The following is a 22348-nucleotide window of genomic DNA, read 5'->3' on the forward strand; positions in this document are numbered from 1 at the left end:
ATAGAAAACAAACTTATGATTACCAAAGTGGAGGTGGGAGATAAATTAGAAGTATGGGATTAACAAGTACATACCACTATACACACACATATCTGAATCACTTTGCTATACATCTGAAACTAATACAATATTTTAAATAACTAAGTAATTTTTTTAAAAGTTTGCTATTATTACTTACAGAAACAATAGTTTTCCCTTCCTGACTGGGATAGCTGAAGTTCTCAGCCATAATCACGTATTAAATTAATACTATGCCATACAAAGGAATTACACCAAAGGTGGAATATCCTGGGCATCTGCACACAAACAGATATTCAATCTAAACACTCTTCTTCTAAGTAAGTAGAAAAGAGAAATGAAAAGGAGGGGAAAAAAGAATAAATACAGTTACTTCTCTAGGTTTTATCATTTTATCTATCCAAGCAAACAGACAACAAAGTTCATGAGCCTCACACAGAACTGCTAAAACAGTCTCATCTTACAAGATTAGATCATAAATCTTTTATTCTGGGGGATAACAATCAATTATTCTGGTGGATCAAGATAATTTCATGGTAATTTCAAAATCTACCACATGGAAATGTAAGTACATTCCAATTTACAACATTAAATTCTAACCCTTTGTAACCTTTCTCTGCAGAAAAATTCCTGCATAGTGAATCACATTTCTCCATTCTCCATTAGTAAATATTCAAATGTAAACTGTTAAATTCTATATACAGCTGAAGAGAATCTGAATTTAACTGTATTTGCTTATCTTATCATCAAATTTTGTCAGCTCTTTGTCAAGATACCTATGCAAAGAGTGGCTGGGGAGGAGAGAGTCTCTCTTTCTACATGTCCCCGGAAGAGTATGGGGCTTCCCTTGTGGCTCCACTGGTAAAGAATCAGCCTGTAATACTGGAGACCTGGGTTCAATCCCTGGGTTGGAAAGATCCCCTGAAGAAGAGAAAGGAAACCCACTCTGGTATTCTGGCCTGGAGAATTCCATGGACTGTATAGTCCATGGGGTCACAAAGAGTCAGAGTGAGCGACTTTTACTCTCACATTCAGAGAAGTATCCACCCACCTACTCAAGGAAAAGTTTCAGTGATGAAGCTGAACTTAAATGATCAGAAATACAATCAACTTTCATTACATGTTAGTATCTAGAACTAGAGTAATGGGCTAACAATGAGTTTACAGATTAACTATGTTTAGTTAGATTTTCTCTGTGTTGGTAGCTTGCTTTGTTTCAGGAAACATTACTTGACTGGAATCTTAACACCAATCCATGTTAAACACAGAATTCTCCTGAATTGATTTCCATTCTCAGTGTTTGCTACAAAGTTCAATATACAATTAGGTTAAAAAAACAAAAGAGTAACCAATTACCTGACTCCTTTCCAAGGATTCGCTAAAAAAAGATTATCCTTTTATTTGACATACCATACCTTTTTTTCCCCTCCCCTTCCAGTTCTATTGAGATGTATTTGACATACACCACTGTATAAGTTGAAAGGGTAGCACATAATGACTTACATACATAATGAAATGATCTTAGTAAACATCCATCATCCCATATAGATATAAAGTTAAAGAATAGAAATTTTTTCCAAGTCTTCAATTTTAACTCTATAAATTGATGCTCCACTGCTCATATAATCTATAATGTGGCTATTCCTTTTAAAAATAGAGATTTTATTTATTTATTTTGGAACAGGTTAAGTTTTATTTGTACTTTCAACTTGTTCAGAGAGCTCAGATGCCCCACTTCCCCTTTCCAGAACCCCTTCCCTGTTTCCCCTCCCTAGGGGGACACTCAAGGTACAATGCCATGTGTCCCTGGAGTCCTTGGCCCCTTGCCCCCCACCCTGACACTCCCCCTCCCTCCCCTGCACTGAGGAAAAGTATAGATTTAAAAAATTCTCCTCCAGTAGAAGCCATGACACAGTGAATCTCTAAAAACAAACAAACAAACAAACAAACAAAAAACCACCTTTCTTAAAAATCAAGAGAAAATTTTTTGCCTGACCAGTTAAAAAAAAAAATCTTAAAGCAGGAATAGAAGGAACATACCTCAACATAATAAAAGCTATATATGACAAACCCACAGCAAACATTATCCTTAATGGAGAAAAATTGAAAGCATTTCTCCTGAAATCAGGAACAAGACAAGGGTGCCCACTCTCACCACTACTATTCAAAATAGTTTTGGAAGTTTTGGCCACAGCAATCAGAGCAGAAAAAGAAATAAAAGGAATCCAGATAGGAAAAAAAGAAGTGAAACTCTCACTGTTTGCAGATGACATGATCCTCTACATAGAAAACCCTCAAGACTCTACCAGAAAATTACTAGAGCTAATCAGCAAATATAGTAAAGTTGCAGGATATAAAATTAACACACAGAAATCCCTTGCATTCCTATACACTAACAATGAGAAAACAGAAAGAGAAATTAAGGAAACAATACCATTCACCATTGCAACAAAAAGAATAAAATACTTAGGAGTATATCTACCTAAAGAAACAAAAGACCTATACATAGAAAACTATAAAACACTGATGAAAGAAATCAAAGAGGACACAAATAAATGGAGAAATATACCGTGTTCATAGATTGGAAGAATCAATATTGTGAAAATGAGTATACCATCCAAAGCAATATATAGATTCAATGCAATCCCTATCAAGCTACAAACGGTATTCTTAACAGAACTAGAACAAGTAATTTCACAGTTTGTATGGAAATACAAAAAACCTGGAATAGCCAAAGCAATCTTGAGAAAGAAGAATGGAACTGGAGGAATCAACCTGCCTGACTTCAGGCTCTACTACAAAGCCACAGTCATCAAGACAGTATGGTACTGGCACAAAGACAGAAATATAGATCAATGGAACAGAATAGAAAGTCCAGAGATAAACCCACATACCTACGGACACCTTATCTTCAACAAAGGAGGCAAGAATATACAATAGAAAAAAAAGACAATCTCTTTAACAAGTGGTGCTGGGAAAACTGGTCAACCACTTGTAAAAGAATGAAACTAGACCACTTTCTAACACCATACACAAAAATAAACTCAAAATGGATTAAATATCTAAATGTAAGACCAGAAACTATAAAACTCCTAGAGGAGAACATAGGCAAAACACTCTCCAACATAAATCACAGCAGGATCCTCTATGACACACCTCCCAGAATATTGGAGATAAAAGTAAAAATAAGCAAATGGGACCTAATTAAACTTAAAAGCTTTTGCACAAAAAAGGAAACTATAAGCAAGGTGAAAAGACAGCCTTCAGAATGGGAGAAAATAATAGCAAATGAAGAAACAGACAAAGGATTAATCTCAAAAATATACAAGAAACTCCTGAAGGTCAATTCCAGAAAAATAAATGACACAATAAAAAAATGGGCCAAAGATCTAAACAGATATTTCTCCAAAGAAGACATACAGATGACTAACAAACACATGAAAAGATGCTCAACATCACTCATTATCAGAGAAATGCAAATCAAAACCTCAATGAGGTACCATTACACACCAGTCAGAATGGCTGCTATCCAAAAGTCTACAAGCAATAAATGCTGGAGAGGGTGTGGAGAAAAGGGAACCCTCTTACATCCACCCTCTTGGTGGGAATGCAAACTAGTACAGCCACTATGGAGAACAGTGTGGAGATTTCTTAAAAAACTGGAAATAGAACTGCCATATGACCCAGCAATCCTACTCCTGGGCATACACACCGAGGAAACCAGATCTGAAAGAGACACGTGTACCCCAATGTTTATCGCAGCACTGTTTACAATAGCCAGGACATGGAAGCAACCTATGCCCATCAGCAGATGAATGGATAAGAAAGCTGTGGTACATACACACAATGGAATATTACTTAGCCATTAAAAAGAATACATTTGAATCAGTTCTAATGAGATGGATGAAACTGGAGCCCATTATACAGAGTGAAGTAAGCCAGAAAGATAAAGACCAATACAGTATACTAATGCATATATATGGAATTTAGAAAGATGGTAATGATAACCCTATATGCAAGACAGAAAAAGAGACACAGATGCATAGAACAGACTTTTGGACTCTATGGGAGAAGGTGAGGGTGGGATGTTTTGAGAGAACAGCATCGAAACATGAATATTATCAAGTGTGAAACAGATCACCAGCCCAGGTTGGATGCATGAGACAAGTGCTCAGGACTGGTGCACTGGGATGACCCAGAGGGATGGGATGGAGAGGGAGGTGGGAGGGGGGTTCAGGATGGGGAACACATGTAAATCCATGGCTGATTCATGTCAATGTATGGCAAAAACCAGTACAATACTGTAAAGTAATTAGCCTCCAACTAATAAAAATAGATGGGAAAAAAATCTTAATGCAAGATGTATCAATCCTTTCAGCATCAGAATGGATTCATTATTACCCACTACATTAATTAGGTAGAGAAGGAAATGGCAACCCACTCCAGTATTCTTGCCTGGAGAATCCCAGGGACAGAGGAGCCTGGTGGGCTGCCATCTATGGGGTTGCACAGAGTCGGACATGACTGAAGCAACTGAGCAGCAGCAGCAGCGGCGGCAGCAGCATATTAATTAGCTATAGTTTTCACACTATGTTCCACAAATAAACATTACACCTAAAACAACTAGAGAAAGAAGAACATACAAAATCCAAAGTTAGTAGAAGGTAAGAAATCATAAAGATCAGAGCAGAAATAAATAAAATAGAGACAGAGAAAAAAATAGAAAAAAATCAATCAAACTAAAAGTTGGTTCTTTGAAAACATAAACAAAATTGGCAAACCTTTAGCCAGACTCATCAAGAAAAAAAAGAAGGCCCAAATCAATAAAATTAGAAATGACATATACATACTGTTATATTTAAACTAGATAACCAAAGACTTATAATAAAAAAAACTTAAAAATAAAGTCACACACACACCAAAAAAAAAAAAAAGAAAAAGGAGAAGCCATAATTGACACCACAGAAATACAAAGGACTATAAGAGACTACTACCATTATAAGCCAGTAACACTGGACAACCTGGAAAAAAAGGACAAATTTTTAGAAAGGTGCAATCTTCCAAGACTGCACTAGGAAGAAATAGAAAATATGAACAGACCAATTACAAGTACTGAAATTGAATCTGTAACTAAAAACTAAAAAACTAAAAAAGCTGTAACTAAAAAACAAAAGTCCGGGACCCAGACAGCTTCACAGGGGAATTCTATCAAACATTAGAGAAGAGTTAACACCTATCCTCCTGAAACCATTCCAAAAAATAAAATTGTAGAGGAAGGAACACTCTCAAACTGATTCTATGAAGCCACCATCACCATACTAAAACCAGACAAAGACACAACAAAAAAATAAAATTACAGAGCAACACCAGTGAGGAACATAGATGCAAAAATCCTCAACAAAACAGTGCAAACCAAATCCAGCAATACATTAAAAGGATCATAATCATGATCAAATGATAATCATGATTTATCTCAGAGATGCAAGAAGTTTTCAACATCTGCAAATTAACAAACTGAGGAGTACAAACCATATGATCATCTCAATAGATGCAGAGAAAGCTTTTGATAAAATTTACCCATTTATGATAAAAGTTCTCCGAAAGTGGGCACAGAGGAAACCTATTTTAACATAAAGGCCATATACGGCAAACCTGCAGCTAACAGCAAACTCAGTGGTGAAAAGCTAAAAGCATTTCCTCTAAGATTAGGTGCAAGACAAAGATGTCCACTCTTACCACTTTTACTCAACATAGTTTTGGAATTCCTGGCCACAACAATCAGAGAAGAAAAAGAAATAAATATAAAATGAATACACAGAATCTACTGCATGTCTATATACTAACAATGAAATATTAGAAAGAGTAAAATGCCTAGAAGTAAACCTACCTAACTGGAGAAGGAAATGACAACCTGCCCCAGTATTCTTGCCTGGAGAATCCCATGGACAGAGGAGCCTGGTGGGCTACAGTTCATGGGTTGCAAAGAGTTGGATATGACTGAGCAAAACAAAACAAAACAAAAAACCTACCTAAGGAAGCAAAAGCTCTGTACTCCCAAAACTATAAGATTTTGATGAAAGAAAGTGAAGATGACATAAACAGATGGAAAGTAAAAGTTGCTGTCATATCTGACTCTTCGCAACTCCAGGGACTATAGTCTGTGGAATTCTCCAGGTCAAATTCCCTTCTCCAGGGGAACTTCCCAACACAGGGATTGAACCCAGGTCTCTCGCATGGCAGGTAGATTCTTTACCAACTGAGCTATCAGGGAAGCCCATAAATAGATGCAAAGATATACCATATCCTTAGACTGAAAGAATTAATATCATCTAAATGATTATACTACCCAAGGCAATTTATAGATTTGATGCATATCTTCCCAGGTGGCACAATGGTAAAGAATCCACCTAACAATGCAGGGACACAAGAGATGCTGGTTCAATTCCTGGGTCAGGAGGATCCCTTGGTGTAGGAAATAGCAACCCACTCTGGTATTCTTGCCTGGAGAATCTTATGGGCAGAGAAGCCTGGTGGGCTATGGTCCATAGGGTTGCAGAGTCAGACACAACTGAGTGACTGAGCATGTTAGCACTATCAAATTACCAATGGCATTTTTTGCAGATCTAGAACAAAAAATCTTAAAATTTTCATGGAGACACAAAAGACCCTAAACAGCCAAAGCAATCCTAAGAAAGAAAAGTGAAGCTGGAAGAATCAGGCTTTCTGATTTCAGACTAAACTATCTAGCTATAGTAATCAAAACAGTATGGTCCTGGCACAAAGCTGGGCTTATAGATCAATGGAACAGGATAGACATCCCAGAAATATATCTACTCACCTATGGTTAGTTAATCTATGACAAAGGAGGCAAGACTAGAAAAGGAAGAAAAGATAGTCTCTTCAATAAGTGGGGCTTCCCTGGTGGCTCAGATGGTAAAGAATCTGCCTGTATTGCAAGAGACCCAGGTTCAATCCCTGGGTTGGGAAGATCTCCTGAAGAAGGGAATGACAACCCACTCCAGTATTCTTGACTGGAGAATTCCACGGACAGAGGAACCTGGTGAGATATAGTTGAGGGGGTCACAAAGAGTTGGACACTCAATAAATGGTGCTTGGAAAACTGGACAGCCACATGTAAAAGAAGAAAATTAGAACATTCTCTAACACCGTACACAAAAATAAACTCGAAATATATTAAAGCCCTAAATATAAGACTGGATACTATAAAACTCTTAGAGGAAAACATAGGCAGAATGCTCTTTGACATAAATAGCAACAATATCTTTTTGAATCCACCTCCAAAAGTAATGAAGATAAAACCAAAAATAAACAAATGAGACCTAATTAAACTTATAAACTTTTGCACAGCAAGGGAAATCATAAGCAAAATGAAAAGACAACCTATGGAATGAGAGAAAAATGTTTGCAAATGAAGCAGTGAACAAAGGGGCAGTGGACAAAAAATCAATCTTCAAAATATACAAATTGCTCAAGCAGCTCAAAAAAAAAAAAAAAAAAAAAACCCAGTCCAAAAAATGGGCAGAAGAACTAAATGGAAATTTCTCCAAAGAAGATATACAGATGGCCAAAAATCACATGAAAAGAAGCTCAGCTTTGCTAATTATTAGACAAAAGCAAATCAAAACTACAGTGAGGTATCACCTCACACTGATCAGAATGGCCATCATCAAAAAATCTACAAACAATAAATGCTGGAGAGAGTGTGGAGAAAGGGAATCCTCCCACAATGTTGGTGGGAATAAAAATTGGCGCAGCCACTATGGAGAACAGTATGGCGTTCCTTTAAAAACTAAAATTAGAGCTATAGTATGATTCAGCAATCCCAGTTCTGGCCATATATCTGAAGAAAAGTATACTTTGAAAAGACAAGCACCCCAGTGTTCACTGCTGCACTATTTACAATAGCCGAGACATGGATGCAACCTGAATGAACATAAACAGATGAATAGATAAAGAAAACGAAAATTAGCCATTAAAAAGAATAAAATAATACCATTTGTAGCAGCATGGATGGTCCTAGAGATTATCATATTAAATGAAGTAAGTTAAAGAAATATATGATGTCAGTTATATGTAGAATCTAAAAAAATGATAGAAATGAATTTATTTATAAAATGTAAACAGACTCACTGGATGAAGCACAAGCTGGAATCAAGATTGCTGGAAGAAATATCAATAACCTCAGATATGCAGATGACACCACCCTCTCGGGCAGAAAGCGAAGAAGAACTAAAGAGCCTCTTGATGAAAGTGAAAGAGGAGAGTGAAAAAGTTGGCTTAAAACTCAACGTTCAGAAAACTAAGATCTTGGTATCCAGTCCCATCACTTCACGGCAAAAAGATGGGGAGACAATGGAAACAGTGGCAGACTTAATTTTCTTGGGCTCCATAAATCACTGCAGATGATGACTATAGTCACGAATTTAGGAGACGCTTGCTCCTTGGAAGACAAGCTATGACCAACCTAGTGAAAAGTGAAAGTGAACAGCACTCAGTCGTGTCTGACTCTTTGAGACCCCATGGAATTCTCCAGGCCAGAATACTGGAGTGGGGCAGCCTTTCCCTTCTCCTAGACAGCAACCTAGACAGCATATTTTAAAGCAGAGACATTACTTTGCCAAAAAAGGTCCAACTAATCAAAGCTATGGTTTTTCCAGTAGTCAGGTATGGATGGGAGAGTTGGACTATAAAGAAAGCTGAGTGCCAAAGAACTGATGTTTTTGAACTCTGGTGTTGGAGAAGACTCTTAAGAGTCCCTTGGATAGCAAGGAGATCAAACCAGTCCATCCTAAAGGAAACCAGTCCTCAATATTCATTGGAAGGACTGATGCTGAAACTCCAATACTTTGGCCACCTGATACAAAGAACTGACTCATTTGAAAAGACGTGATGCTGGGAAAGAATGAAGGCAGGAGGAGAAGGGGACGACAGAAGATGAGATGGTTGGATGGCATCGCTGACTCAATGGATGTGAGTTTGAATAAACTCTGGGAATTGGTGATGGACAGGGAGGCCTGGTGTGCTGCAGTCCATGGAGTCACAAAAAGTCAGACACGACTGAATGACTGAACTGAACTAACTGAAACAGATTTACAGATGCAGAAAACAAATTTTGGTTACCAAAGGGGAAAGATTAGGGGAGGGATAAATTAGAAGATGGGATTAACAGATACACACCACTATATACAAAATTAGATAATCAACAATGACCTATTGTACAGCATAGGAAACTCTACTTGATTTTCTGTAGTAACCTATATAGTAAAACAATTTGAAAAAGATAGACACATGTATATGGAAAACTGAATCACTTTGCTATACACCTGAAACTAACACAACACTGTAAATCAACTATACTCCAATATGAAATAAAAATTTAAACATATCAAAAAAGAAATGGTTTTGCCTGATCAGTTCATTAAAAAAGAGAACTTTTAAAAAAATTTTATTTACTTATTTTTGGCTGTGCTGGTTCTTCATTGCTGCAGGGGCTTTTCTCTAGTTGCAGAGAGCAGGGACTGCTCTCTAGTTACAGTGTGTGGGCTTTTCCATGCGGTAGCCTCTCTTGTGCAGTCCCAGCTCTAGGGCATTTGGGTTTTAGCAGGTACACACAGGGACTCAATAGTTGAGCTCCTTGGTTCTAGAGCACAGGCTCAGTAGCCACGGCATATGGGCTTAGTTGTTCCACAGCATGTGGGATCTTTCCAGATCTTGGATCAAACCCATGTCTCCTGCATTGGCTGGCAGATTCTTTACCACTGAGCCACCCGGGAAGCCCTAAAAAAGTGTACTTAATGTAAAAATGTATCAATCATTTCATCATTAGATTAGATTACCTGTTATGTTTTCTACGTCAATAGTTTGCACACTGTCCCACCAATATTCCACAAGACACTTTTAGGAGTCGGGGAGGGAGAAGTTTAAATTGAAAAATGTGGTCACACCCTGAGAGTGCTAAAATAGTCTGCCTTGACTCTTGCAGGCCCCCCTCTCTTCCATTGTTAACAACGCTCACTGGGGAAACAGGTCATGTGGAGAATCATGAAGATGTGTAACATATATTTCTTACACTTGGTATGCTTGTAGTCGAGCTGAGAAAAGCGAAGTTCCAAGGTATGGATTTACAATGCTAAAGGCGATGACTGATGAGGAAGTGTAGGATATAGTCTAACCCAAGGAAGGTTTAATGTGTGGGTAAAGAAAGTCACTGTAGATGAGGAAATACGGTATTAAGATAGAAATTGCTATACAATCCATTCAGTAGATCACTTATTTTAAGCACAAATATTTGATATAGCAACATTCTAGAATAACTGAAAAAATTTTAACCATGATTTAATAAATAAACAATAGTGGTATATCCATACAATGGAATGCTGTTTGGCCATAAAAAGGAAGGATATATGCTACAACATGGCTGAACCTTGAATATATTATGCCAAGTAAAAGCAGTCACAAAGCCACACATTGTATGATTCCATTTATATGAAATGTCAAGAGTAGACAAATCCAGAAAAATAAAGTCCATTGGTGGTTGACTCAGGCTGGGGGAATTGGGCAGTGATGTTTAATGGGAAGGGGGTTTCCTTGTGGAGTGATAAAAATATTCTAAAATTGACTGCCTTGATATTTGCACAACTCTGAATATTCTAGAAACACAGATGTATATATTAATTGTACACTTTAAATGAGTGAGCTGATTTGGTATGTGAATTTTATTTTAATTAAATTGCTATAAAATATTTTCAAAAGCCCTAGGAAGTTACAGTGGTTATAATTAAATGGTAACAATGATTTATAATGCATATCACACATGCAGTTAGACAGTCAGCACCTAAGGAACATCATTATTATATCTGAACTAAAGAGCAAAACTATACCTTGCCTTCAAGCATCTCTAGTGGAGGTTAGTACTGGGTATTTCAAAATCTCTTTCCAATCCTGGCCCTCCTCTCCAGCCCCCACAGTTACTACCCTATGAGGTACTCCTTCCTTATCCCTGGGATCAGAATGAATAGTCTCAAAACTGATCTCCCCAACCTCAGTCTCTCTGTAACAGGAGAGAAAGGGACAGGGCACGACTTTTCAAGAATGACATAGCCCAAGGACACAACATAAATCACAAGAATCAAGTGGGTCCAAGATGACAGACAAGTCGACTTTAAGTAGACCTTGATCCTAGATTAGCAAGCTAAATGACACACCCAGAGGCACCAAGGAGTGGGCAGTAGCCCAATTCCTGGAAATTTCCACCCCTTCCCCAAAATAGTTGGAATAATCCTCCCATTCATTCAGTTCAGTTCAGTTGCTCAGTCGTGTCTGACTCTTTGTTACCCCATGGACACCAGCATGCCAGGCTTCCCCGTCCATCACCAACTCCCAGAACTTGTTAACTCACGTCCATTGAGTTGGTGCTGCCATCCAACCATCTCATCCTCTGTCATCCCCTTCTCCTGCCTTCAATCTTTCCCAGCATCAGGGTCTTTTCAAAGAGTTAGTTCTTCGCATCAGGTGGCCAAAGTATTGGTGTTTCAGTTTCTGCATCAGCCCTTCCAATGAATATTCAGGACTGATTTCCTTTAGGACTGACTGGTTGGATCTCCTTGCATTCTGAAGGACTCTCAAGAGTTTTCTCCAACACCACAGTTCAAAAGCATTAATTCTTGGGCACTCAGTTTTCTTTATGGTCCAACTTTCACATCCACAAATGACTACTGGAAAAAACCATAGCTTTGACCAGACAGCTCTTTGTCAGTAAAGTAATGTCTCTGTTTTTTTAATATGCTGTGTAGGTTGGTCATAGCTTTTCTTCCAAGCAGCAAGTGTCTTTTAATTTCATGGCTTCAGTCATCATCTGCAGTGATTTTGGAGCACAAGAAAATAAAGTCTCTCATTGATTCCATTGTTTCCCCATCTATTTGCCATGAAGTGATGGGACTGGATGCCATGATCTTAGTTTTCTGAATGTTGAATTTAAGCCAGTTTTTTCACTCTCCTCTTTCACTTTCATCAAGAGGCCCTTTAGTGGCTCTTCACTTTCTGCCATAAGGGTAATGTCATCTGCGTATCTGAGGTTATTGATATTTCTCCCAGAAATCTTGATTCCAGCTTGGGCTTCATCCAGCTTGGCATTTCGCATGATGTACTCTGCATATAAGTTAAATAAGTAGGGCGACAATATACAGCCTTGATGCACTCTTTTCCCAATTTGGAACCAGGCTGTTGTTCCACGACCAGTTCTAACTGTTGCTTCTTGACCTGCACACAGATTTCTCAAGAGGCAGGTAAGGTGGTCTGGTATTCCCATCTCTTGAAGAATTTTCCACAGTTTGTTGTGATCCACACAGTCAAAGGCCTTGGCTCAGTAAATAAAGCAAAAGTAGATGTTTTTCTGGAATTCTCTTGCTTTTTCTATGATCCAGTGGATGTTGGCAATTTGATCTCTGGTTCCTCTGGCTTTTCTAAATCCAGTTTAAACATCTGGAAGTTCACGGTTCACGTACTGTTGGAGCCTGTCTTGGAGAATTTTGAGCATTACTTTACTAGCGTGTGAGATGAGTGCAATTGTGAACATTCTTTGGTATTGCCCTTCTTTGTGATTAGAATGAAAACTGACTTTTCCAGTCCTGTGACCACTGTTGAGTTTTCCAAATTTGCTGGCATATTGAGTGCAGCACTTTAACAACATCATCTTTTAGTATTTGAAATAGCTCAACTGGAATTCCATCACCTCCTCTAGCTTTGTTCATAGTGATGCTTCCTAAGGCCCACTTGACTTTGCGTTCCAGGATGTCCCACTCAATAGCACATGAAATTACCCAGCATATAAAAACCAACCACATCACATTTCGTGGCCACACTTGCCATCTGCAATGGCCCACACTCTGTATGTGGAGTGTGCTTCTCTCTGAATCTGAATAAATCCACTTCTTACCCATTATTTTGTCTCTCACTGAATTCTTTCTGTGATGAGACATCAAGAACCTGAGCTTCATTTGCATGCTAAGTCATTTCAGTCATGTCCGACTCTTGCAACCCCATGTACTACAGCCCACCAGGCTCCTCTGTCCATGGGATTCTCCAGGCATGAATACTGGAGTGGTTTTCCATGCCCTTCTCCAGGGGATCTTTCCGACTCGGGAATGGAACCTGCATCTCTTGTGTCTCGTGCTTTGTCAGGTAGGTTCTTTACCACTAGCGCCACCTGGGAGCTTCATTAGGTCCTGAGTTTTGGCTGGGTTTGAGTCCTGGTCACATAGGTTCAAGTACAAATCTGAGGTAAACAGTTTCATCTCCACCATTTAAATTTCCCTAAAGTACATCTCTAATTAGTTTACTGCCTTTACCAGAAAACTTTTCATGGTTTTTAATTGAATAGCAATTAAATTTTACACAACTCAGCTTGAGAATGGAATCTACTCAAAACTGGACCTCAACTTACCTATCCGGCTTTGTCTGCCGTCACACTCCACTAGCCCAGCTGGATTTCTCCCACATGTCCTATGCTTTCCAACTGATACGTCACTGTTCTCCCTTCAGCTTCATCATTCAATGCCATGTCCCGTGAGGCCTTACTTCATCTCCCCATTAAAAATCATTTCTTATGCCTCTAATTTTTCACAATTATCATTCTTTTTGTATTTCAATATTGACACACCATATAATGCTTTGTCTTTCTACCTGCCCTTTTTACACTTCTGAATTACAGATTCCCTTGGGATAGAGAAAAACAATGGTGTGGTGGAACCAGCCAGATGTGATGACAAGCATGTCATCTTAATGCCTTTCAACTTTGTGATGCTGGAACATGGGTTTTAGGACAGCAGACCTCAAAAGACAGAAATCCCTTTCTGCCACTTACTAATTGGTGACCTTTTTTGTTACTTAGCCTCTTAGAACCTAATTTTGTCATCAATAAAATGGGATTATAAACATTACCTTGAGGGGTCTAGTGAGGGGTAAATGAGATAACCCAAGTACCCAGCACAGTGCCTGATTCAAATAGCTAGAGGTTGTGACTAAGTGATGCCTTCAGTGTTTTGCAACTGTATGTGTAGTAAGTGCACTGGATGAGTGAGCTAACCAATCAACCATCCAACCAAGCAACAGGAACAGATGCACACAGACAGAAGTAGGACGATAATATGTTTGTTGGAGAAAAAGGAGATTGGATAATGCTATCTGAGTGTGCTGTGTTGTGTTCGGTTATGTCTAACTATTTGCTACCCTATGAACTGTAGCCCTCCAGGCTCCTTTGTCCATGGGATTTTCCAGGCAAGAATACTGGACTGGGTTGCCGTTTCTTCCTCCAGGGAATCCTTTCAACCCAGAGATCAAACCCATGTCTCCTGCATCTCCTTCACTGGGAGGTGAATTCTCTACCACTGAGCCACCAGGGAAGCATGTATCTCTTTGAGAATATTCACATTTTAAAACAGAGAAGGACTTTGAAGGCTTCAAATAAACAGTGTTTTGTACACTTTTCTGTATAAATATTCAAAACACTTTTTATCTGAAGCCTTTAAAAGACCTCTGTTTTAAACTGTGAATATTCCCTAAGAGGTACATTATTAATCCATTGAAGATAAAAGGTTGCTAAAACTGAGGCATGAAATGGAAAAACAACTTGCCCCAGCTCAACTCAAGTCACTAGTGGAGTTACCAAATACAGCTTAGAATTCCAGCCTCCTCTTATACCTTTCATCCTCTCCCATAAAAGAAAAACATTCTATTACTGTACCTAGTCTACTCAAAGACTCAGAAGTACTAATTAAGATTTCCAGACCTTAAAATGGGCAGTTTAGAGAGAAAGGTCAGCGTGGACCAAGGATTAGATGGTATTAGGAAATGACCTTAAATTGGTCCGGCCACTATGGAGAACACTGTGGAGATTCCTTTAAAAACTAAGCACAGAGCTTTTGTGGGCTTCCCTAGTGGTTCAGTGGTAAAGAATCCTCCTGCCAATGCAGGAGAATTGAGTTCGATCCCTGGGTCAGGAAGATCCCCTGGAGAAGGAAAGGGCAACCTACTCCAGTATTCTTGCCTGGAAAATCCCATGGATAGAGGGGCATCAAAGGCTACAGTCCATGGGGTCACAAAGAGTCAGGCACAACTTAGTAAACAGCAATGACAAAAGAGTTGTTGCAGGGAAGAACCAAATTGGACTCCATGTTGGATTTGTTTCTTTGACTTTAACCTTTGCTTGTCATTACTTTTGTTATTATAATACATAATTGCTTGCCTCAGGTAACCCTGCCCCTCTGACTGACTGTTAAACTAGAGTGCCTTTGTTCAGCTCACAGGGAGATAACCTAACCCTGCCTATCTGTGAATAGGCTTCTCTGGCAGCTTAGATGGTAGAGAATCTGCCTGCAGTTCAGAAGACCTGGGTTCAGTCCCTGGGTTGGAAAGATCCCCTAGAGAAGAAAATGGCTACCCACTCCAGTATTCTTTGGACAGAGTATTCCCTGGGGTTGCAGAGAGTCAAACAAGTGGACACAGCTGGACAACTGACACTGTCACCTGTGAATGGTTGCAAGAAAGAGATTAACATGTTCCCTCCATAAGGCTGGCCATTCTAGGAGAGATCTGCAAGATAATGGTCTTTTTACTTTACTTCCTCAACTCTTCCCCATCTCTGTTCTATGAAAGAACCTGGCATCTAGACCCCAATGAGACGGTTATTTTGAGACATTAATTTGCCATCTTCTTGGTCACTCATATTTCATGCCTCAACACCTCGTCTCCAATCTGTTGGCCTGTCGTGTAGTGAGCAGACGTCAATGTTCATTGCAGCACTATTTACAATAGCCAAGACATGGAAACAGCCTATATGTCCACTGACAGAAGAATGGATAAAGAAGATGTAATACCTATACACATGGAGTATTACTCAGCCATCAAACAGAATGAAGTAATGTCATTTACAGCAACAAGGATGGACCTAGAGATTTTCATATTAAGCAAAGTTAAGTCAGACAAAGACAAATATGTTATCACTTATACATGGAATCTAAAAAATGATAGAAATGAACTTATTTACAAAATAGAAATAGACTCACAGACTTAAAAAACAAACTTATGATTACCAAAAGGGAAAGAAAGGTGGAGGGGGGGGATAAATTAGGAGGTTGGGATTAACATTTCCACCCTTCTATAAATAATAAACAAGGACCTACTGTATAGCACAGAGAACTCTACTCAATACTTGTAATGACCTATATGGGAAAATAATCTGAAAAAGAACAGATACATGTATATGTATAACTAAATCCCTTTGCTGTATATCTGAAACTAAAACAACATTGTAAACCAACTATAGAAAAGAAGAAAGTGACGTCACTTAGTCGTGTCCGACCCTTTGCGACCCCATGGACTGTAGCCCACCAGGCTCCTCCGTCCATAGGATTCTCCAGGCAAGAATACTGGAGTGGGTTGCCATTTCCTTCTCCAGGGGATCTTCCCAACCCAGGGATCGAACCCAGGTCTCCCGCATTGCAGGCAGACGCTTTAACCTCTGAGCCACCAGGGAAGGAACCAACTATACTCCAATGCAAAATTTAAAAAATAAAGACTACTATTACATTAAAAAAGAAATTATGTTATGGTTAAAAACAAAGCCTTTATTGGTTAGAGGTACATTCTGACGTCTTTCCAGATGCAGTTCTGTGATGTCTGACAGTTGTTGTGAGGAACTGAGAAGACAGAGTCAATAGGATGTTGGTAACTGTTGAAGCTGGTGACAGGTACATGGGTCCCCATACCTTTGATAGGTACATGGCGGCACTGTTCATTTTATCATTATCTGCTTTTGAAAATTTTCCCAATGAAAAATCAGAAAGGGCATTGTCATCATGAAAAGGTAGATGCCCATATTCTTTATTACTTTTACCTCTGGAATTCTCTAAACTAGGGTCATAAATAGCAAAGAACACCTGGCTTCCTATACCTGTAGCAGCATCTTCCAGCCACCAGACTTACATAAAACAGTGGTGCTGAGTCTATTTCCCAATATTGAGGGATAAAGAAAATACGCCTGCCTCTTAAACCTGGGGGACTCAGAATACAACTTGGTCACAGGGAGAAAAGATCTGCAGAAATAAATGAGAAGCAAGATTCTTCCGAGAGGAACCTGCAATTTCTTTAACTGGGCAGAACGAACTAATAAAAGCACAGTTCTCTCACTTGCCGCCTACCCTCCTTCCAGACTCCTTCAACTGTCACCCTGCCTCACACTCTCTCCTTCTCCCTCCCCCTCACCCCACTCACCTCACCCAGCGGGAACATACCCTTCTGGTCTGACACAGTGATGTCATCGGTCATTATCCAGTGGCTATCTTTTCCGAAAACCAGAGTTCTGAGTGATAATAGTTTATGGCAAGAGTTTGCAAGACTCTGCTGACCTTTAGTGGGGCCACCTTCTTCACCTCTAAACCAAGGGTGTCTGCTGATTGAGGAGTCAATCATACAAGTGCCCTTGGACACCACCAAAGGCTTTGTCTCTCTTCTTTCTAAAATTGTTCTTAATTACACGCATGCTTGTGCATGTGCAATTGCTCTGTTTAAACATCCCCACCCCACCCCCTCTAGGAAACTTTGCCCAGTCCCCCAGTCAGCACTTAACAACTCATTTCTCTTCACTCTCACTGAACATTATTTATCACTAAAACAACTATAATTTTGTATCCATACTGAGACTCTTTTGAAAGTGAAAAGAGGTGCTGTCACAAATATACCAGGACAACCAGCAAAATCAGGACTGTTCTGAGTAAACCAGGACTTGGTCATCTGACACCTATCTCTAGCACAGCACTCACCTCACTCTGCTTTGGTTAGGTATTTAAAATGTCTGGCTCCCTGTCTAGATTTTAATATCTGGAGAAGTACTTTGCCCTCAGTGCATGTGAGCGTGCATGCTAAGTCACCTCAGTCGTGTCTGACTCTGTCCAACCCCAGGGACTGCAGCCTGCCAGGCTCCTCTATCCATGGGATTCTCTAGGCAAGAATACTGGAGTGGGTTGCCCTGTCCTCCTCCAGGGGATCTTCCCAACCCAGGGCTCAAACCCACATCTCTTTTGTCTCCTGCACTGGCAGGCAGGTTCTTTACTACTAGTGCCACCTGGGAAGCCCTCAGTAGCTCTCAGTATATGTTTACGGAAAAACCCTTCATCATCTGTCTTAAATTGCTAACTTACATGTTTGTTACGGTGTTTATCCTCATGTGTGTGTGTGTGTGTGTGTGTGTGTGTGGTGTGCGTATCAACTAATCTTCAAGCACTTTGGGGGAAGGGATTATGTCTTATATTTCATAGTTTGCTTAGTTAGGGGAAGAGCAAGAATTCAAAAAAAGAAAAAGAAAGTTTGACAGCATACCAGCATACATTCATTGACAACATCAGCAAGTAAGCTATGTATCAGAGATTAACGCTTGCAAGAAACAAAGTGCTTTTCGGTGTGATAAGAAGTGAATTAGGGTCACTGAACGAAAGAAATGAGTATTCCATCAGTAGGAAACAAGCCAGGGAAAAGCAGCCTTCCATAGAAGAGTCTTTATTTGGAACAAAAGTAAATATGGCCAGATCTTACTCTAAATCAATTCTGTAAACTACAGGAATTAAAAAAAATAGGAATTCAAAAATTATAGTAGTTTAATAGGAGGAAGGGTCTCAAACTCTTGAGAGATCCTCTTATAATTTGATTATTAACCCAAATGGAAAAGTAACTCTGGTGGATGGATTTTATTTTAAAATGCTTTCTTCTCTTTTTAGAATGGTACCCCTTCTAGGAAAAATGTATTTCAGAAATATTTTTTGTTCCCAGTGTATTTCTTTTTCAGACTTCTCTGATCCCCCTGGGGCAAAGCATTAGCTCTATAACACAGGATGAAGTACTGAGTGTTTTCATAAGGGGTTCTTCAATCTGTCTCCGACAAGGGGCAAAGGGTAGGTCCCTACACAATCCCTAGAAACAACATTTAAGTAGCTTCCAAGTGAGTTGTTTTGTAGATGAGATTTCTTTTCACTCACCTAATTATAAAACAAAAATAGAACCTTAGAGGGTCTAAGTATTTGGCTCTTTCATTAACTGTGTGACCTTAGACTAGTCACCTCCAGGGTTTTATACTTATACTTTTATACTTTTACCAGTCAATTAATTTGAATCAGAGCTTCTCCCTCTTGCCCATAGGAATTATATCACCTGCTTTGCTCATCTTCTCTGTTGATGTGAGACGTTTAGCCGGAAGGTGTTCAAATGCAAATCATGGAAGTCCTCAGACCCTCTCAGATGGAGGAAAGACCTTATTCAGAGATGCAATCCCTGCCTTTCTACAGATTCCAGGTTCACTGTCATTCACGAGTGCAGTTAAGCCTCACATTAGATACATAGGCTGTCCCAGCATATGACAAGAAGAGATCACTGCCAGGGAAAAGGTGGTGTGTCCCCAGCCTCAGTAATCAGAAGACTACAAGGCCAGGCACTCTCCTACCAGAGACTGCTTTAGTGTTCAGTCCCCCAAAGAAATGGAAAAAAAAAAAAAAAAAACAAGTGGAAAGTTTCAATTTATACAATACAAAATACAAGGGCCTACATCCAGATGGCAGAACTCGTTCAAGCCCAACCCACAACAGTCCATTGTAGAGACCTGAAAACGATCCCAATCCCTCCCCAGCCCAATTTACCTTGATGAGACAGACACAGACACCCATCTGTGAGTAAGCACTGAGGCTGTGGATGAGTTCTACGTGGCCAGGTTATTTGGACAGACACAGGCAGAGTGCACATGTGTGTGTGTGTGTGTGCATGTGTGTATGCATGTGAGAGAGACAGAAAGGGTGCTGCCTGGACAGAAGACAGGCAGTTAATTTGTGAGATGGTAACATTAGTTTATTCACTTTTTTAAAATCAAAAATTTACTGAGCATCTCCTTTGGATATGTAAGGCACTCTAATAAGTACTAAAAAGAGCAAGGCAGACACAATCAGTCCTCAGGGAATTTACAGCCTATGGGGCAATTAAACAGACAATTATAGTAGAATGTGATAAACAAAAGAGACCCAGAATCAAGTAGATGTATGGAAACACACACAGGTGGCAGATATAAATAGTAGCAGACATATAAATCAATGCAAATCCATCCTATAACTCCTAGCTTTAGCCTCCAAAGAAATGTCCCTAGACTTAACTCAAGATGTGTCATACCTTGAGTTGCCCTTCTTCTCAGTTCTCCAGTTCTAATCTTTTAGGGAGGAGGAATATAAATCTGATACTACTGAGCTGCCAAGGGAAAATAAAGAATCCTATACTTAGTGCAGTGGTTTGGTGAAGAGTACATACTTTCGAACTAAATCGACCTGCGTTCAAATACTTACTCTTTCACATTCCACTAGGTTGACTTATACGAAAGTGCAGATATTCAACTTTTTTTTTTTTTTTAACAATTTCACATAGTTCCACAGAGTTCATCCTCTATATTCTAAGCAAATTATTTAACCTAAGCTGTAGTTTCTTCAGGTTCTTATAATCACCAACTTTCAGGGATACAGTGAAAATTAAATGAAAAGATGTAAATAAAAATACTTCATATAATAGGTGCTCAATAAATATTAGTTTCCCCAAAGGTAGTAAGATGTATGAATCATAAGGAGATTTCTGGTCAGCCCTGCATTTAGAAACTAAAGAAAGAAAGATTAAAATTAGGTTAAATGATAAAATGATAGATTAAAATTTTGGATTGTGATGTGGGGGAGGTTGTGTGTTGGGAGAGGGGCAGGGGACATATGAGAATTCTCTGTGCCTTCCGTTCAGTTTTGCTGTGAACCTAAAATGGCCCTAAAAAAAATAAAATTAATCTTAAAATATGGGGAAAGATATGAGGTGTCCTGGGCATGCTTTATTTAGACTCTGAGCTCAGAGGTCCCAATATACACATTGCCTTGTTGTTCACAATGATCTCCAACTTAAAACTCTTCTCAGTCCCTCTGTTAAAATCTTGGTTGAGTCCCAGAAGCCTCTGTTGATCTGGCCCAACTGAGCTAGCAAGTGAGAAAACATCTATATAAATACCAGTGATCTCAGTGAGTCTCTCCCGGTCCCCAGCACATTCCTTAGCAGGACGAACCTCTCCCTTTTGACCGGAGCCTCTCTGTTCACAAATAGGCCTGGCTGGGCCTAATTTAGAAAAGTGCAGGCCTCTCATGAAAGTCAGGGGTGAGGCTGGAGCCCCTGCAATCCCAGGACACCTTGTGTGGAGACAGGAACCTGACCCCACAGAAGGTGCTGAAAGGGGTGCTCAGAATGACTAGTTTCCATCAGCTGTTTAGAAACTGGAGTTCAGAGGAGCCATCCTGTGCTTTAATTTCCCTTTGGGCAGCAGGTATAGAAGTGGGATAAGTGAAAATTTACTTTGAAGTTATAAAGCATAAAAAATATATTAATTTTTCTGCAGATAAATTGGTGTACAAACTTAGGCATCCTAAATATTTTAAAATTCTCTGTGGCACCTAACATGATCTGACATTTATCCCAAAATTCAGCTCTCAGTTCTAGATTGACACTTGCTTTGATCTACTTTCCAAAAAAATAATGCCACTCATTGGTGTCCTGCGAAATCCAGGACAGTTTTTCTTACACTGAAACTTACACTACAAAATGGGATCTAAGTTCTAACACCTGGCAGTCACTGCTCCCTTGGAAGCCTAGCTGTCTTCTGAAGTCCTAGTATCAGGTAACTCCTCCGAAGTTATATCTGTGCCTGAGACCAGAGAGAAATTTAGACTGAAGATGCTAAGTTGTGTCATCCATGATGGCAATTATTGAACACTTAAGGTGTGCCTACTCTAAAATGAGATGTGCCATAAGGATTTCAAAGACTTAATACACACTGGATTGCAAAGACTAACTGCAACAAAAGAATACAAAATCTTAATAATTTTTAATGTTGAAATGATATTTTGAATATGTTCTTAACATTGACTTTTAATGTGGCCACTAGAAAATTTTAAATTATATCTGTGGCTCATATTAAATTTCTGTTGGACAGTGCTGCTCTATAAAATGTTAGGAAAAAAAGAGGCACTAGTTTTAAGTACATTAAATGAGGACATGTCCTGACTGGCATGGATGACCACAATCAATCCCATGGTCTAAGAGTACCTATATGAATTTTTGGGGCTTATGATATTCACTAATCAGGGCTTCCCAGGTGGCTCAATGGTAAAGAATCCACCTGCCAATGCAGGAATTATGGATTCAGTTCCTGGGTCAGGAAGATCCCCTGAAGGACAAAATGGCAACCCACTTCAGTATTCTT

General features: G+C 39.3%; 1 protein-coding gene across 5 annotated transcripts in view; it reads right to left on the reverse strand.

The window, feature by feature from the left end:
• PDE4DIP (phosphodiesterase 4D interacting protein) overlaps positions 1–22348 on the reverse strand; it is a 243942-nt gene that overhangs the window by 112939 nt on the left and 108655 nt on the right. The gene's annotated exons all lie outside the window — the stretch shown is intronic.

Source organism: Dama dama, chromosome 20, assembly GCF_033118175.1.
Source record: "Dama dama isolate Ldn47 chromosome 20, ASM3311817v1, whole genome shotgun sequence".
Classification (NCBI taxonomy): Eukaryota; Metazoa; Chordata; class Mammalia; order Artiodactyla; family Cervidae; genus Dama; species Dama dama.